The sequence below is a fragment of the Ambystoma mexicanum genome, chromosome 11 (assembly GCF_040938575.1).
Source record: "Ambystoma mexicanum isolate Mex_15411 chromosome 11, UKY_AmexF1_1, whole genome shotgun sequence".
In the NCBI taxonomy this organism is placed as follows: Eukaryota; Metazoa; Chordata; class Amphibia; order Caudata; family Ambystomatidae; genus Ambystoma; species Ambystoma mexicanum.
Genome location: NC_090934.1, coordinates 141,956,045 through 141,972,315, shown reverse-complemented (window position 1 = coordinate 141,972,315; position 16,271 = coordinate 141,956,045). Strand labels below are relative to the sequence as shown.

The 16,271-nt window shown below is 48.0% G+C and overlaps 1 long non-coding RNA gene across 1 annotated transcript in view; it reads right to left on the bottom strand.

Moving 5' to 3' along the window:
- The window catches only part of LOC138504675 (uncharacterized), a 186,179-nt gene extending 170,839 nt beyond the window's left edge, over positions 1-15,340 (bottom strand). The window contains exon 1 of the long non-coding RNA XR_011279893.1: positions 15,108-15,340. This is a non-coding gene — a long non-coding RNA (uncharacterized lncRNA). The remainder of the gene's footprint in view (positions 1-15,107) is intronic.
- Between the last annotated feature and the right edge of the window lie 931 nt (positions 15,341-16,271).

Here is a 16,271-nt window from a genome sequence, read left to right as displayed (position 1 = left end):
TTGGGTGATATTGTACGTAAATATGTGCTCTGTAAAGCGCTTTGGATTAAGGCGCTATATAAATAACACATCATTATCGCATTCTCTATTTTCCTCTTGGCCACACCTGCATCTCTCCACATTCCTCTTTCTTTCCATCTGTGCATACTTCTTTTTTCTCTCTCCACTTCCTCCATCTCTCTCGCCCTCTCCCTCTCTCTCTGCCTCTCTTACTGCCTCTCTCTCTGTCTCCCTCCCCCATCTCTCTCACCGCCATGCTCTCTCTTTCTCTCTCTCTCTCTGCCTCTCTATCTCTCTCTCTCCCTCCCTCCATCTCTCTCGCCGCCATGCTCTCTCTTTCTCTCTCTCTCTGCCTCTCTATCTCTCTCTCTCTCGCTCTCCCTCCCTCCATCTCTCTCGCTGCCATGCTCTCTCTTTCTCTCTCTCTCTGCCTCTCTTGCTGCCTCTCTATCCCTCCCTTTCTCTCCCTCCCTCTCTTCTTCTCTCTAGTGTTCGCTCTTTTTTCTCTCTTACTCTTCCCTTGTTGCACTCTCTTTCTTAGTCTTTGGTCTTTGTCCGTCGCACTTTTATTCTGTAATCCCCTCCTTCTTCAGCTTTCTCTCCTACTTTTCTCTCTCACACTCTAGAGCTTGTTCTCCTTTTCTCTAGCTCTCCCCCTTCACTCTCGCTTTCTTGGCCTTAGCACTCGCTTTCTCTGTTGCTTTCTTAATTCTGCAATCTTCGTCCTTCATCTCTCTCTCTTTTTGTTTCATGTTGTTTATTTCGCGCACTGCATATGTCCCTCTGTTTTTCTCCTGCCCCCTCACATTCTCTCTCTGCCCCATGCCACTTCCCCTTTATCGATCTATGCGTCTCTCTTGCCTTCGTAGCCCAGCTCTCGCGCTTTGCTTCCCTCTCTGTCTCTTTGCTCGCTTCCTCTGTCCTTCGTTCACTCTCTGCCTGGCTTTAGTTCTCCCAGGTTCTCGCTTCCTCCTTCTGTTTCTCTCTCTCCCCCGTTTCTTTTAGGCTGTTTGGTCTTCTTTACTGCCCCTCATATTGTCTTACTTTTCCTCTTTCACCCCACCTCTCTGTCTTCATGTCTGAGTGGTTGCCTACCTGTGCTGGAAATCTCTTCATAGAACCCAATCCTAGCAATTTGCATAAATGCAAAGAGCATTATGGGAACATATGTAAGTTCAGAATTTGAAACATGTCTTTTTGTGATTCAGTAAGAAACCCTTTTTAGCAAATAATGGAAGGTTGTTTGTGTACGTATAGCGCTTTAATCTAAAGTTGGCTCTGCAGTTTTAATTGGTCATCCTATTCACCCTAAGAAAATAATGTCTCTATGTTGCAGGACACAGCACATATCTGATGCTTTAGCAATTTCTGTATTCAGTTGTCCTTGCCTAATCTACTGAAAGTGTGTGTTTCTTGAAACTGGGTTGCTCCTCCGTGTGATATTTCGGCTTCAGGACAGATCTCGCTGTAGCGAGTAGAAGCACAGGTGTGATTGTTATGGACAATCCCCAAGAGTGTCTCAGGGCACACTGTTTCCATTCCTGTGTGTCCCTGCCCCTCTATCTTCCTTTCTCTGCCACCTCGGAGGCTCCCACCGGCTCTCTCTTCTGTCTCTTTTTGGTGTCTGTCATTAAAACTCTTCAGCCTGCACGCCGCCTCTCTCTTCGCGCGTGCGTGTCGACACCTTTTGCCTCCTCTCTCTCCATATAATTCATCCCTGTCTACCCCTCAATGGCAGTGCCCATGGGGGGGGGGGGAAGAGAGAGAGAGAGAGAGAGAGAGAGAGAGAGAGAGAGAGAGAGAGAGAGAGAGAGAGAGAGAGAGAGAGAGAGAGAGAGAGAGAGAGAGAGAGAGAGAGAGAGAGAGAGAGAGAGAGAGAGAGAGAGAGAGAGAGAGAGAGAGAGAGAGAGAGAGAGAGAGAGAGAGAGAGAGAGAGAGAGAGAGAGAGAGAGAGAGAGAGAGAGAGAGAGAGAGAGAGTGTGTGTGTGTGTGTGTGTGTGTGTGTGTGTGTGTGTGTGTGTGTGTGTGTGTGTGTGTGTGTGTGTGGTGTGTGTGTGTGTGTGTGTGTGTGCATTTGTGCAGTGCTCGAACTTTCGGTCTCTACTCTGTACACTAGGGCCTGATTCATGGAATTTTTAGCGCAGTGCAAAGTAACTTGACACTGCCAGCAAACACTGATATTCAAAGAGCTATGCAAAGTGTACTTTTGCAGTGCAAAGTCAAACTGCACTCCAAAAATACTCTTTGCACAGTGAATTAGGCCTCTTTAGTGCAGTGCAAAGAGAGAACTTTTGCACTGCAAGGGGACTTTGCACTGGTTTGTTGACAGTGCATAATCACTTTGCACCACACCACGCTAAAAATGACATGAATCCGGCCCAACCAGTATTGACAGCGAAAGCCTACTTTACCCCCCAAAATATGTCTTGAGTTGCAGAGTTCAGTGCAATCGGTGTGTTATTTTCTTGCATGACATTAGCAACGCATGTGACAGGGTGAGATCCCGGCCTTCACTAGAGTGGGAATACCAGCTTGTGTGTAATTGTTCTATGAAATGGTTTATTGTGGCCAAGTGGAACATCTCACCCCTATTTGAGTCTACCATTTATAAGCCTGATAGGCAACACAAGAGCGGGCGGCATGTTATAGTGTGTTTATCATATGCTTGAATAAAAAGATGCTTCACTGTATGTCAGAAACCTGCTCTTTGGCATCCCATCCAACAGTCAGAGTCCCGAATTATTAAACAGAAAAATAACCTAGACTTCACAATGAAGGCTGCACTGCCTGTAATTAATGTAATGACTAATAACTTGATTCTTGGAATTTTTTGCACGGTTGTAAGTGACTTTGCACTGCTGAAAAGTGAATTTGCACTGCCGATACAAACCCTGAGTCATGGAACTGTGAAAAGAGTTTGTTTGCAGGGTAGACACACGCTGATCCGTTCAGTGTAGCGCACGTGCAGCCCCGGACATCTAAGGGCATCACAGACCTGTTATTGCTCGATCTCGTGTGGCTGAACGCCACTTGTCCCGCTAAGAAGCTGAACGCCAACCGCTGGGGGTCGCGTAACTAGTTAGCATGGAGGAGTCTCACAACGGCCCTAGTTAGAGTGGGGCTCTGGCAGTCAGACACACAGAAAGGGAAACATTAAAAATGGTGAACCTGGCCCTGTGTGCCCTTGTCACTGACATTTGTTAATTTGTAAAAGTAAATCTAATTGATGAGATAATCACAAAGCCACTATTTCACAATAATCAATTTGTATTTAATGAACAGCCAACATGTTTTTCTATCAATGATATGCTCTTCCTCAGGGCAGGTCCTATTTCTATATTCCTCTCAATGCTTGCTGAGCTGTCAAATAATTTTCATTGATTGACTTTCTTCCTGTGTCTTTCAGGGACATCATTTCACCAAAATGCCAGGTGTAGCACAAGTGACATAAGACGACCCTTGACCTCTGACGACATCACAGGAAATGATGCCATTTGACCCAGCCCGAAGTGACATCACTGGAAGTGATGGAACACAAACGTTCACCCCTTGACAAAACAGGAAGTGGCATCACATAGCATTGTTTCAATGTACACTACGAATAATGGTTACAGTATCAGTATAATGTGATATATATTTCATACAAGAATGGATCACCATATGTATCGTTAATATCAGTCCATATTACCAATTACCCACATAGAACAAATATACATACAATATCACCCAACCTGTGTTGGTACTCATTTATCAACCTTAGCAGGATGAAAGGCTGAGTTGAGGTGTTTAAGAACAGACTAAATCAGTGGCTCACGCCTTAAAGTGTGCCTGAAATAAACCTTTAATGAGTCTATCAATTATTGTATAGAATTTCTGAAAGACAAATTATTTGTTTTTCTTATTCTTTTTTATTTCGGGTCATGGTTTAAAGTATTACACTTGTGGAATCCCCTGTGATTTTTTTTTTAAGAGGCCTGAACAAGAAAGCCTGCCACACCAGAATCAAAGAGCCACATGGCTCTGGCCACAGCCCAGGGGATTGCATTATTTATATTTTTTAAAACATGTTTTATAGGGGTAGCAAGGGAGAACGAAGGGGTGGCAAGGGAGACCTCAGGGGTTGCAGCTGCGACCCCTGCCGACCCCCCAAATGACGTCCCTGGTGTCTTTAGAATTTGTTCGAATGCCAAGTCATAAACTGTGGGATACGTGTCCCCAGTTGCAAAATGTACACCTTCAAAATCTTGTAATGGATTTGTTAAGCCCAGTTCCCTGTTGAGCACAATATGGCGTTACGCCATATTGTGGCGTCACAAGACAGAATTTACATGTGTCAGTGGGTAGGGCACAAGTGGCCAGGTCCACAATTTGAAACTTGTAATTAATGTAATACTACACTGTCTACAGATACACAGGCGGATGGATGGGTGAATGGATGGATCAATGGATGGATGGAGCAATGGAGGGAGCCGTGGATGAAAGAAAGAAAGAAAGAAAGAAAGAAAGAAAGAAAGAAAGAAAGAAAGAAAGAAAGAAAGAAAGAAAGAAAGAAAGAAAGAAAGAAAGAAAGAAAGAAAGAAAGAAAGAAAGAAAGAAAGAAAGAAAGAAAGAAAGAAAGAAAGACAGGCAGTGACGTATCCCATTTGAATTACTATTTTGCAGCCATGAACCTGTACCAGAGTTTGCCAGTAGTCACAGAGCGCGTTTTAATTGATATGAAAAGATATGTGCAATTCTTAACACTCTGTTGGTGAACAAATATGTTTCCATGTTGATCTGAGCGGTAAAAAAGAGTCACTCAGATTCACTTTCAGGCTCCAAACAACAGCAGTGAAAAAGGAGCACATTTGGTCTCTCTCCAACTCTGACATTATAGATGTATAAATAAAATGAAATAATTACACTGCACGTTCATATGGCACTCATCAAAGACACACTGGGCCTGTTCCACAACGCGTTTTTCAGTGGGATTTTCTCTTTCAGAAACGCTTTGGGAATCGGTCGTCTTGTTTTTCATGATGACACGTATTATTGTCAGTCAATTCAATGGTTCTCATTTTATTGACCATGCATAGACTCAAAGGCAGGTTGAGGCATTCAGGATTCAAACCGGTGCACTTCAAAGTAGACACTGCTCTCTGCCCGCAGTGCATTAACCCACTGATTTATCTCGACAACCCAGATGATCACTTATTGTCATTAGGCAGTTCTGATGACACAACAAAACAAGAAACCAAAAGGGTTAATGGACTATAAATGTCACTGGAACCCACCGACGGCATCACAGGAACATAATGCAAAACTGAAGAATAAGGAATGGAAGGTTTTGAATAAATCATAACCACTGGCATTGTTGTTGACACCCCTCGGAACCATTGTGTGCCAGACTGCAATGTCATTAAAGAATGGGAATGAGTTTATGAAAATCAGGTTTGGTCACACCCGAAAAGTGGCTGCCCAGCCCTGACTGCTTCCGTGTTCATTACTGGAGCCTCATCCCGGATGAATCCAGGCAGGGCCGCCTCAGCGGTTCATCCTTTTGAGGCTTGTAAAGGAAAACAATGAGGGTGGTCCCTAACAACAGCTCTTTATAGATGGGATCCAGGCAGCGGGGTGAGGCACTGATTGCTGCTAAAATCAGTGGTGGAGGAACCCTTGACACACCCGACTCACCCACTCTCCTTGCCATGCCCATAAACTGAGCACCATTAAAGGGTAAGAGCAGCGCCTCTTATCTTTCGGCTTTGGAAATGGCTAAACTGTGGTAGTTAGTGCAATAGAAAAACCAGTTATTGCCAGGTGTGGAGAGCTCAATCCTTCTGTGGGTGTTCAGTTTAAATTGTAAATATTGCTTTAGTTAGTAATATAGTGTCACCCGACGGTGACCTTTTTCAAACCCTGCCAACAACATACCTAGGATTTCCCAAGCACATCTATAACCCCTCGTACAGCGGCACATGGAAACATGACACCTCAACGCCATACTTCGAGCACTCATTTACACACCTGTTCCCTGTTCTTAACACACTCCATTGCAGCTGCAACACACTCTGTTATCTCTCTCTTATATCACAGTATGTCCCAGTCAATGCCTTCCAGTACGGTAGTGGCCTGCGTTCCCTGTGAGGGAATGAATGCTACTTAACTCACACAAAGTTTACATGCTTTTAGAATACTATGATGGTGTGACGAATCAAATTGTGGGGTACCAGCGGTCCAGGGGTGAATATCAGTTTCTAAACCATCAATCAGCCCCACACCTCTAATATATCAGAATGGATGCAAACAGATTGGATTAAACACGCATATAATTAAAATGATAAACCTCCTTGTCCAATTTTGGTAATGCAGACGGAATGGCAGGCTTTTCTCCTCTAAACAGCAAAAATACAATTATTACCTGCTGCACTGTTGATTGCTTTACAGGGTGGGCTGTAATTAGTAGTGTTATTACATTGTCTCTTGTGGTAATAATAAAGTAGATATTTGTATACCACCTTGACTCCTTTTATCATTGGCTAATAATTGTATTTTCGCTATGTGGTGCCGAATAAAAATCCCAATAATAGTATTATTATTAATAATAATAAGAAGAAGAAGAAGGAAGAAGAAGAAGAAGAAGACAAAAAAGAAGGCGAAGAAGAAGAAGAAGACGAAGAAGAAGGAGAAGAAGAAGAAGAAGGAGAAGAAGAAGAAGAAGACGAAGAAGAAGGAGAAGAAGAAGAAGAAGAAGGAGAAGAAGAAGAAGACGAAGAAGAAGGAGAAGAAGAAGAAGAAGAAGAAGAAGGAGAAGAAGAAGGAGAAGAAGAAGAAGAAGAAGAAGAAGAAGAAGACAAAGAAGAAGGAGAAGAAGAAGAAGAAGAAGAAGAAGAAGAAGACGAAGAAGAAGAAGGAGAAGAAGAAGAAGAAGAAGAAGAAGAAGAAGAAGAAGGAGGAGGAGGAGGAGGGGGAGGAGAAGAAGAAGAAGAAGAAGAAGACGAAGAAGAAGGAGAAGAAGAAGAAGAAGAAGACGAAGAAGAAGGAGAAGAAGAAGAAGAAGAAGAAGAAGAAGAAGAAGAAGAAGAAGGAGAAGAAGAAGAAGAAGAAGAAGAAGAGCGGGAAATGGAACATACTGCATCATGAGTCACATTTCAGTTAGGCCGCTGCAGTATATCGCTCTATTGGCAATTGGCAATAAATGTGATATTGGTCATGGACACAGCCTTTGAAGAGTTAAACAGACTGTACTGGCGGCAGACCTGAAACCATAAGAGCGAAAAGCGTCTGTTTCCATAGCTTTAGACACAAACCTAGCTAGACATGGAAAAGGGAACGAAAACATTTAAAGATGCCGACTCTTAAAATCAAATACCCATTCTCATTGGCTGAATAGTTAGGGGAATGGGGTGGTGGGGGGGGCATGGGTACCAACTTTAGGTTTTCACTTTGGGGGCTGAAATTCCTCGACTCCCTTCACGAATATGAGCCAACTTCCAAACAAAGCGAGGGAGTCCGACCCCTCGCCAGGTGGACACACTGCATTTTACAGCGCATTTGTCAGAAGGAATTGGAAATAAAGAATAGCTGCTCTGACCATCTAAAACCTCAGCAAATTGCACGCAACCTGCTAAGCTACCCTTGCGGCGTCCTGCCTTAGGATTAGTCACTTAACTTTCTAAGAATTCAAGCTTTATGTGTATCCCTCATACCTCATCTCTGCACTTCCCCTTGCACTTGCCACCAGCTGGCCCTACTTCTATTATTGTTATGTATTCTATTTTTTCCATGTACTGCACTGTCCCCACCCCCCTCCCACTCCGCACTTTTCCTCTTCCCCTTCCCCTGCACTTGCGCGAATTGAATGACACTTGGCCTAGTGTGATCGTTGTCTCTGTCTCCCCTCTGCTCCCCCCTTGCCACGTGGCGCCTTGAAACACTTGTTTATAGGCGCGTTATAAATGCCTTATCATATCATAATGCGCACAACGTCTGAATGACCAGCAGGTTCATTCCCATATAGCACTTAAAAACCAAAAGCGTTCCATCCACAGCAGCATTGACGCTGCCCACGGGGCAGACATGGCAAAGCCCATTGAAAAACGCTTTGTAAATCAGGCCCACAGGCTCACTCGCATGGGAGGAACAATCCAAAACTGAAAACGGCAAAATACCAAAATAATTCGTCTAATTGCATTTTATCTTGTGCACACAACCAACACGCTATGCATCTACAAATCAAGACACAAGCAACTCTGTATAGAACTGCAAAGTCACCGTACTGGTGGTGCATGAAACACAGGCCTGCTCTATAATCCCGGCTGCAGCACGTGAATGAAAACCGTGTGATTCTTGGCACATGGCGATATCCTCCTAGGCCTTGAATTGTAAATATGTGTAAAGTGATATGTTATGGTGCTTTAATATATTTGTATACTGTGCAGGTCAGCACCGTAGTCCTTTCGGAGCGCCTATGTATGTCATTGGAGTGGCGCTTGGTGCCCCTGCAGAGGGCCATTAACACCATGGTCTGATGGAAGAAAGAAGGATGCTGTGTCGCTCTGTTCCCGTGCCCTGCTCCTATCCCTGACCGCTTGACGTCATACGGAAGGAGTTCCATCCATTCTCCCTCTTAGAGAGGCTCCTGCTCCAGTGTTCTCTTTAAAGCGCTTGGATGCTCCTTGGTGCTCATTCGGCGCTATGTGGAGTATCAAAAGAAATCATAATAACTCACCAAGAGGTAATGGCTCCTTTCTTCCCACTTACGGCCAGATTTCCAAGTCTAACGGTCCCATTTTACAAATCTCTCGAGAGTACCCTAACAGGTGTCCCAACTATTTTTCCTTTAATAATTCTGGGGGAATCTCGTGGGTGCCTGTCAGAAAGGAGGCCTCCACTGCCTGGTCCATCCTGGTAAAAACTCCCTGCAAGGCCAGGCGAGAGGTACTGGGGACAGAACATTTCGCTGAGTTCATATACAGAGCCAAGGACGCGTGTAGCGCCTAGCACAGCGCGAGGCGCTGCAGGAAGAAGTGTGGACATCGAGCGCCGAGGAGTGCGCTCGCTGGTGTGTCAGCGGCGTGCACAAGGCCGAGGGCGGGACCAACACCTCCGAGGTGGCCATGCATAGTATTCCGCTCGTGCATCTCTCTCGCCCGGCCGCTCCCAAGGCATCAAGGCGCTAGAAAGGCTGTCCTTTCTGTGACGTGATAACGGTGGTAACCGTGGAATGCATCAATTGCGGCGGCGCGGAGATTCGAGGAGTCAGGAACGAACGGTGTGGGTGAACTAGCTGTGCAGCTGTGTGCATACTGTGTGCTACTTCCTTAAGTACCAGCAAAAAAACAGTGTGCAGTGCTCAACTTGCCCCAGCCTGTGCCAGTGTGCGTGTGTTCAATGGTGCGCTTTGTCGGCAGGGATATGTCCCCGAGTCCAGCGGCCGGGCTCAGCAACGGTGTCAGTGTAGTGATGTCATACAATGCGGCCGGGTTGCAAAAGGCGGTGGTACTAAGGACCCATGTGGATGCTCGGGGTCGGCAGGGCACGTGGAGGCCCCTTTCAACCTGCTAGTTGGCGGGTTCTTGCCTACAGCTGGCACGAACAGTCTGTGGCGACCTGTGATGCTTCCTTTAGAATGGAGACAGAGGGTCCGATCTATGGAACTTTTAGCATGATGCAAAGTGACTTTGCGCTGCCAACAAACACCTTGATTCACAGAGTGGTTGCAAAGTGCCTTTTTGCAATGCAAAGTGACTTTGCACTGGTGCAAAAGTGGTGCAAAGTCACTTTGTACCTTACTAAAAGTTCCATGAATCAGGCCCAGAGGGGAGAGTTGTCAAATGCTGCTGATTATCACAGACAGGCAGCTATGGGGTAGCTGAACACCAAGGGGCCGATTCATGGAATGTTGAGTGCGGGTGCAAAAGCGGTGCAAAGTCACTTTGCACTGCAAACATACACTTTGCACCGTTCTGTGAATAAGGGTGTTTGTGTGCAGTGCAAAGTCACTTAGCGCCGTGGTAAAAGTTCCATGAATCATGCAGTAAGGGCCTGATTAACAAAAGTGTTTTACAATGGTGCAATCCCATTGAAAGATGCTTGGTAAACCAGTCCCCTAAAATGTTTAACATGGGAAAGTCTCATTGAAAACATGTGTGTAATTCAGGACCTAAATGTCCACTGAAAATCTATTACCTCACCGTCAATGAGCGACTATGCAGAAGAAACTGGATTTAAAAGGCAACAAGGTGATAAGAACATTGACAGATACTGACAGAGGCCGGCAACAACCTCAGGGAGCCCGAAATGACAGCTTATGATGTGTGCGCCGCAAAGAGCACACACATGAAGGGGCTTTCCCATGTTAAAACATGTCTGTAAATCACACCCTTAATGTCCTGTTTTAAAGAAGATGTTGCTGTGCCGTCACACTACCAACATGGAAGCAGCTGCTTGGTACACCTCTGAGGGTCGGAGCCCATTTCAACCAAAAGTGTTGAAAGGCCCCGGTGCTGTCGCTGTGGTTGCTGCCTTCCGGCGGCATACGAAGACCTTCGGACCAGTGGGGGGTCTTGAATAGTGTACATCGTCCCTACCCTGCACCTCACAATATGCACGTCATGCCCCTGGCAGTGTGCTCAGTTTCCAGAAGTGAGCTTGCTCTGCAGCAGAGTGCGCGTGTGTGTGTGCTCAGGTTGCCAAGTGTGCAGTGACGTGCCAGCCAGTGGCCCTGAGCATATTTCCATGGGAACATTGCACTGAAAAACGCTTTGTAAATCGGCCCGGCGTGTCCTCATTTCAGGGGTGAGTGTGCTGAACGTACAGCAGAGCACACCTTATCCTCTGCCGGGTGCAGGGTCCAGCAGTGTGCTCCATGTGTGACACGGTGGGCCTGATTCATTGACGTTTTTGCACAGTGCAAAGTGAGTGTTCACTGATGCAAAGTGACTTTGCACTGCCGACACAAACCCTGATTCATGGAACTGTGCAAAGTGTATGTCTGCAGTGCAAAGTTCATGGTGTACTGGAAAAATAACTTTGCACTGACTTTGCCCTGCACAAATACGCTTTGGACAGTTCCAGGAGTCAGGGTTTGTGTCGCGGTGCATAGCCGCTTTGAACCGTGCAAATAATTCCATAAATCGGGCCCTGTATGTGTGCGTACATTGTGTGAGCTCAGAGCAAACCCCAGTAGCATGCCGGAGCAGCGTGATTGGGCTGAGTGGAGCCCAGCCGAGGAAGTTGAATTGTGGGACATGCTCCAGTTCTGTGCGGTGCGACGTCATCATCGTGCGCAGCACCAGCGCTCCTGGGCTCTGTATAGGGCCCTGCACATGGACATGGGTGTCATTGGTCGGCAGGGGGGGGGGGGGGGTCAAGGGTGTATTTTGTCCCACTCATTTGGCAGGGGCCCCTTCCTTTTCGATGTCATGCCCCTCACTGAGCATGGCATGTATAATCTGTGTTTCTGATATGACGACCGGCAGGGCCCTGCATGGCACTCACTCCAGATGAATTTCCCACACATCTGCCCGTTGCCCCCTTATTAATTCTAAGTTTCGCAAGTCATTTTAAGGGCCGGAGCAGCAGCCTAGCAGGCAGACATTTCATTTTACTGAGAGCCAGGTTGCTTCGAGTGAAGCACCGGGGCTCAGTGCACGCCAGTGAAGTTGCCATGGGCTTACTCGCCGGTCCATGCTGATACGGTGGGCACAAGGGTGCAGGGACCGGGTCTAGGGGGTTGCCAGCCTTCAAGCAGTGACCAACATGTCCTCCAGTGCCTTTCCTTGCTAGGTGGGGGCGTGCATGAACGCATGCACCCCCCAACCCCCCACTGCCAGGTATGGTAAATTCAAGTATGTGTTTTAATGTGCAGAATTTGTTGTCAAATGCTTTGAAATCTGTTGGTTGTTTTTAACAATTGTATCCATTTCTGTATGATAGTTACTGTTGCTTTTGTGGAATAAAGGCGACTGTATATATGCCCTCCAAGAATGTGTGTCTCGTCATGTGCTTCTCCCGACACCATTAGCGCGCCAGCCCGACGGTGCAGTGATGTGTTGCTGTGCAGCAACACGGCGTTGTTTTCAGTGTCCATCCAGCAGGGACACTGACATCAGCAGTGTGGTGCTCAGTGTGTGAAAGTGTCGTCGGTTTGTAGGCGCTCGATCGGTGTCCAGGCGGGCACTCGTGCCCAGGGTACACACCTTGCACCTGTCCAGAAGGCTCGCGCTCTCCTCTGACGTGGGGCCAGCTTGCACCTTGCGAACTCGAATCCAAGGACTGCCGCCTCAACCCTTCATCTTCCGGAGGTCGACAACTAGAGTACCATTAAGTTGCGTATTAATGTTAGCATATATGTCAGTGCTTAGAAGTGGGACGACCTGGTGTAATGTGCTATATTTAAACATAATATAATTCAATGAGGATATGTGTGCGTTGATTTTACACTGGTCACTGAAAAGCACACACCGTATTTGCACTAGTCATTTGGTCAAATGCACTCTTTGCACTGGGCATTTTGTGCAAATATAATTTTTACAATGGCCACCCGTTGCAAATGCTAGGAATCTCCCAGCAGCAGCAGATGCATTCTGGGACATCTGGCCATATGTGTAGTGCTAAACTTGCATGTGTGTTCTGGTGTGTGATTACTGCCCAGGGGTGTGCTTAGCGTGCAATAATGGGTAATATGCAGCAGGCGTGCTGGGGCTCAGTGTGAAAGGTGAGAGGCGAGCTCAGGTGGGGAAACAAGTGTGCAAATGCGTGCTCGGTGGGTGTTCTGCAATGTGATCTTGCATTTGTATAGCGCCTACTTCCATAGTTCAAGGCATTGGTGCAGTGTGCTCCGTGGAGTGCTTAGCTGCAGCAACGTGAAGCAGTGTGCTTGGGGATCCGTTGTGTGCGGCAGCACGCCGTGACTCTCGCCTGCTGCAGTGTGTCCTGGGTGCAACACTCTGCTCGGATAGCAACGCTGCCCAGCAGTGTGACAGCGCCGCGTGGCGCTAGAAGCGCGAAGTCGCATGAATCACTGTGTGTAAGTGTGCTCGTTCACAGAACACCGCAGGTTACTGCGTAGCAATGTGCATACGTGTATCGTGCAGCCGCGTTCTCTGTGCGCAGCCGGATTGTCTCTCTCACACTTGTGTGCAGGTGTGCTCAGTGTGCAGAGCAGCGCTGAGCGTGTTATGCAGCGGGGCTCGCAGTGGACAGGAGGGTGCTTGTCATTCGCCAGTGTTTGCAGGGTGGGGTAGATTTCTCGGTGGAAGTAGTGTACTTAGCGTGAGAGCACAATTCGGCTGTTTTTACGACACTTAGGAAGTTGCAATAGCTCTCTGCACCTGTGCCTCCCAGCATGCCGGAGAAACTCTGCCCAACAACCGCATGCACACATGTGTAAGTCGGGGCGCTGTCTACAGTAATTGAACAGGGTAAGGGGTGCAGTAGTTGAACAACGCGCACGTGTGTGATGTTAAAGACGCGGGTAAAAGGGCCTGGGGTATTTATGTGTTATTATAGGGCAGCTGGAGGCCACCTTCAAAGATTTATGTTCAAGCCCTAACCCCCTGCCCCTAGCACACACACCTTGCTCCCGAGTTCGGAACAACCAAAGAAGTCGCGGTCTTGTTAGCTGTCGGCGGACATGTGGACGGGGGCGTTGCTGTGCTCGTTTCTTCCAGCTTTCACTCAATGAATAGTAGTTTTGTAAAATTAATTAGGAAGTCGAGTGCCTGACTACACTATCAAACGTGAATGAATAAAATCGATTCAAATGAGAACATTTGCCTTTTTTAGTTTTTTCATTCCTCTTCTTTTAGTTTGTATTTTAAGTTTTGAAATTAAAAATCGCACCGTAAAACAAGTTGAAAGAGCCGGCTGTGAGAACGCCCGAAGGACAAATGCCTGGCGTTTGGCTAATGGGGCTGCCTGCTAGGAGCAGGGGGGGGGGGGGGGGGGAGCGGGTTCATGGCCTGCTCCTGCCAGGGCCCAGGGAGTGCTGCCAGTGAGAGTGAGTGACGGGGGAGGGGGCGGGGGGACCCCAGCCAGTGTGGACTTTCCCATTTATAGAGAGGCCTGCCGCTCCCCGGCCTGAACCCGGCTCATTGTCCGCCCACCCCCTACAAACCCGATCCCGCTAATTCCTTCCCCATGGAAACCCGCACTACTCCAGCAAAAATGCCTCACACTCAGACACGGCCAGATTATTCTGCAAACAAAAAAAAAACTGCGGCATCTGGACACTTCGAAGGAAGTTTCTTAACCCCCGCCCCCGGCCAGAACTGGGCTCTTTCCAGGCGCATTCTCTAGACGAAAGCGAAACTAGAGACGCAAAATTACGCAGGCGCAATCCCGCGAGTTGCGGGAATTCATCTTTAGGGGCAGATACGCGCATACATATCCATGAGCTTAAGGGGGCAGCGTGTGGGCCAGGCAGGATCCCCTTAGCCGCAGTTTCCTGGATCGTTCAAAAGGGGACGGAGCCGGGCAGTGTCCAGTCGCATGTCGTGGGTTCAGTTTGGAGGGCGGTGGGGTGCCCCGGTGGAAATGCCACCCCCTAAACAAACTTCGCATTCTGCCTTTTAACATAGCGATTAACAATCGATTGTAGTGCACCTGCTCTCAACAATGTACTGCTCCACAAAACAAGGCGTGCACCGATAAAAGGTGTCCCTTCCTCGCCCGCTTCCACGTTTTATGTTCGTGTCTATTCGTGTGCGTGGGCTGCTTACATCTGCAGGACACCACAGCTATCCCTACCCCTTTAAAGGTCTTTGCACGCTCAAAAGAACTGCAAAGCAGAAGCCTGGCGTGGGTGGAGCCGCTACCCCCTGCCAGGTCCCCCTGGCACTTGCAAACCGATACCCCCTTGTTCGGTCCAATTTAACAGTCGAAACAGAAGCCGGGGCTCTCGTGGACGCATCGGAATATGCATGCATTTGAAATAAAATATAAGTTCAAATAAACCCTGCTCCGTGCAATCGTCCCACAAGCCACCGATGAGATTGAGGAAAGCAGTCCCCGCCGCAAACACGCGTGCAGGTCGCGTGGCAGGCTGTGCAGTTGGAGATGCACGCAAACACAATGCACAATAACCACAGCATGAACACAGACGAGCATGCTACAGCACTTACCCCGTGCACCCACAGCCAGCCGTCCTTCGCACCTCAGGCTTCAGACACCCCACTATCCGGACGGACGCGCGCCAGTATGCCAAAACCAGGCTCTACATAAAACATAGGACATATACGTGCATTTCCGTTGCATGTAAGGAGTGAGGGCACGGCGCGCCTTTTTTTGGGTTCGGCGGGTCTGGATGTGCGAGGAGAGCCTCGGTCCCAGACACTTAAGGATGGGAAGAAAAGTGGGGTGTAATATGTGTTTTTTTTTTTTTTTAAAGAGCCGGGAATTTACATGAGGGGACGTGATTGTATTCGGCAAGCTGGCACTGCCTGCTCTGTCTGGCAGCTGCTTTGCAATTCATACAACTGGTAATTTGCCGTCAGGGGCAAAACGCGGAGAGAGAAACAATCAGACGGGATTGGGGGAGGGGAAAGGGGGGGGGGCTGGGCAACGGCTTAGCTAATTGACTTTGAAAGCAGAAATACTTAAAAAACGAAAGATATGGCATTTACAGGACGGCCTGTAGATGAGTTTTTGTGTGTGTGTGTGTGTGTGTGTGTGTGTTGGAAATAAGCGTACAGTGGCTGAATGCAAGAGGGTGAGTGGGGGGGGGTGGTGAGATGTAATGGGGGTGGCTGATATGTACACTCTGGTCACACGTGCTGCCTAATATATGCAAGTTCCTGCTGCGTTTTGCAGGAAGGGTGCAGTGCCAAGCGAGGGCACGCTTCGCATGGATGGAGTCTGGGCTTCCCGAGAGGGAGGGGCGGTGTGTGTGTGTAGGGGCTGGAGGGGGTGGGGGTCGCTCCACATTCAACTAACAACAAATAAGTTAACAACCTGCATTAACGAGAATTCGGCGCCCTTTGCAATAGTGGGTATCCGAGCCCAGTGGTCGGGGGGGGGGGGGGGGGGCAGGACTACCGGGGAGGGGGGGGGGGGGGGTTCCGCCAGAAAATAAACAGCCGTGCGTTGTACGGTTTTATCGCACGCCTGATGTCTTTCTTTAGCTGGCGGGAAGCAGAAAGCTCAATGTCCGTGGGGTGAAAAGGGACTGAAAGGGGGGTCTTCAAAGCAGACGTCTAAATGGAGTATGGGCTTAAGTCATGCGGGTCCAGGCTGTGCGTTCCCAGCTGACACTTGCCAGGGTATACGGCCCCCCACCCAAAGTGGCC